General features: G+C 38.9%; 1 pseudogene across 1 annotated transcript; it reads left to right on the plus strand.

The window, feature by feature from the left end:
• The first annotated feature begins 227 nt into the window (after window positions 1–227).
• On the plus strand, window positions 228–1883 carry LOC308626205 (ornithine aminotransferase, mitochondrial-like; annotated as a pseudogene). The gene has a single exon. The product of its transcript is annotated as an ornithine aminotransferase, mitochondrial-like (transcript).
• Window positions 1884–2817: the final 934 nt, after the last annotated feature.

Genomic DNA, 2817 nt, shown 5'->3' on the forward strand with positions numbered 1-2817 from the left:
CCTGGTCAGAGCCCACATGCCTCACAGCCAAAAAACCAAAACATAAAACAGAAGCAGGCAGCTGCTCAGTTGATGCTGCGTGTCCTGGGCTGGCTTCCAAGGTGCCACCAGGAGTTATTGGACCCTCTGAAGACTGTCCCTGGATCTCAGGTTAAAAATCTGTATTCTAATCTGAACTGTGGGAAGAAGGGTTAGCTCGTTGGTGATATTCCTACTTGAAGGACATCATGTTTTCCAAACTAGCACACTTGCAGACTGTTGCTGTCCTTAGTGGGGTTCATTCTTCAGCAGCTTCTGCTACATCTGTTGCAACTAAAAAACAGTCCAAGCCCTCCATCCTCTGATTACATTTTTAAACGGGAATCTAAATATGGTGCGCACAACTACCATCCTTTACCTGTAGCCCTGGAGAAAGGAAAAGGTATTCACGTATGGGATGTAGAAGGCAGAAAACATTTTGACTTTCTGAGTGCCTACAGTGCTGTCAACCAAGGGCATTGTCATCCAAAGATTGTGAATGCTTTGAAAAGTCAGGTGGACAAATTGACCTTAACATCCAGGGCCTTCTACAATAACGTGCTCGGTGAATACGAAGAGTATGTTACTAAACTTTTCAACTACCACAAAGTTCTTCCTATGAATACAGGAGTGGAGGCTGGAGAGACTGTTTGCAAACTTGCTCGTAGATGGGGATATACCGTGAAGGGGATCCCGAAATACAAAGCAAAGATGGTTTTTGCAGCTGGAAACTTTTGGGGTAGAACATTGTCTGCTATCTCCAGTTCCACAGACCCAGCCAGTTATGATGGTTTTGGACCGTTTATGTCAGTTTTCAAAATCATTCCATATAATGATCTGCCTACTCTTGAGCGTGCACTTCAGGACCCAAATGTTGCCGCGTTCATGGTGGAACCAATTCAGGTGTTGTTGTTCCGGATCCAGGCTACCCTGTGGGCATGTAAGAGCTCTGCACCCAGCACCAGGTTCTGTTTATTGTTGATGAAATACAGACAGGATTGGCCAGAACTGGTAGATGGCTGGCTATTGACCACGAAAATGTCAGACTTGTTATGGTCCTTCTAGGAAAGGCACTTTCTGGTGGTTTATACCCTGTATCCACAGTGTTGTGTGATGATGAAATAATGCTAACCATTAAACCAGGGGAACACGGTTCAACGTAGGGTGGCAATCCACTAGGCTGCCGAGTGTCCATCACAGCCCTGGAGGTTTTGGAAGAAGCAAACCTTGCTGAAAATGCAGAGAATATGTGTATCATCTTGAGAAATGAACTCATGAACCTACCTTCTAATATTGTAATGGCTGTAAGAGGAAAAGGATTATTAAATGCTATTGTTATTAGAGAAACCAAAGATTATGATACATGGAAGGTGTGTCTGCGACTTCAAGATAATGGACTTCTGGCCAAGCCAACCCACGGTGATGTCATCAGGTTTGCACCTCCGCTTGTGATCAAAGAGGATGAGATTCTGGAGGTCATGGAAATCAGTAACAAGACCATCTTGTCTTTCTGAGGGCGACGGTTTTCAGTGGCACCTGGGAGCCAGCTGGAGACAGGCAGTTCATAAAGTTCTGCGTTTCTGCACTTAATGCAGGCATATTCCACTTCCCCCATGTCAAGGGCTTTTTAAAAAATATATGTTTTTCAGTTCATATATAATAGAATGACATTTATAAAAGTGCAGTTTGCTGTGTAACATAACTAAGAGAATGTCCTGGCATCTTATATTCGATTAAGTGTTTGTGTGTGTGCATGTGTGTGTGTGTGCTTTCTAAGGTGAGATGCATCTCTCTATATAGACAGCCTTTTAATCAAGCCCCTCAGCACAATTTATATATGTTTTAATAATTTCCTTGCTGGTATAAATTGTTTGTATTTGAAAAAGTTCTATGAGAGTATTGCATAGAAGATTACCTTAACCTCATAAAGTTGAATCATAATCATTGAATTTTAGAAAGGATAAATGGTTAAGCTTATATAAAATACTAGATTTAAGTAAACTCCATAATTGCTAGCACCAAGATGTATTCTATGAACGTCATTACTTTGAATTAAGAATTATTGTTTAACATTCCTATATTATGTTTTAAGTGTTTGATATAATTTGTAAAAAGTGTTTATTTTCAGTGTTTCTTTAAATTTAAAATAAACCTCATATTTAAAATGTCTACATTGGGACCAGTGTGTGATTACTGCAGTGTTATCAATTACCTCACATTTTAAAGTCCTCTGAGAATGTTCTTACCTGCTTTATTTCATGTGTTTTCTAAGAACATTTTGGTTTCTTTGGTAATCTCTAGAAAAACAAATTATAAAAAGTCTCTTTTAGTACTACCTTTTCCACTTTCAAAATAACTGCTTTTTTCCCATGTGTATGCTAGTATTTACCATTTTTATTAAAGTATCCTTCTTATGCATGGTAAAAAAAAAAGCAATTTTATAACAAATTCAATAAAGACTTTAAAAAAATGGTCCACATCAAAAAAATATTTAAAAAAAAGATACCTACCCAATATCATAGACTATAAGCATTAAACCTAATAAATAAGTAAATCATATAGTATGTTAGAAACCAAATAAAAAGGAAAACCTAAAACAAGGTATGAGGAGTCTGGAGGGCCCTGGAGGAAGGGTATGGTGTAATTTGAATTTGAATGGTCGAGGAGTCCTCATGGAGAAATAGTATTTGAGTGGTGACTGGAAGGCGGTAAGGGAGTTTGCCAGTGGATATCTGGGGGAAACATTCCATGCAGAACAACTGTCCAAAGATAGGAACATTCTTGGCACATTTGAGGAAT

The sequence above is a fragment of the Mesoplodon bidens genome (genome assembly GCF_964165515.1).
Source record: "Mesoplodon bidens genome assembly, chromosome: 12".
NCBI lineage: Eukaryota > Metazoa > Chordata > Mammalia > Artiodactyla > Ziphiidae > Mesoplodon > Mesoplodon bidens.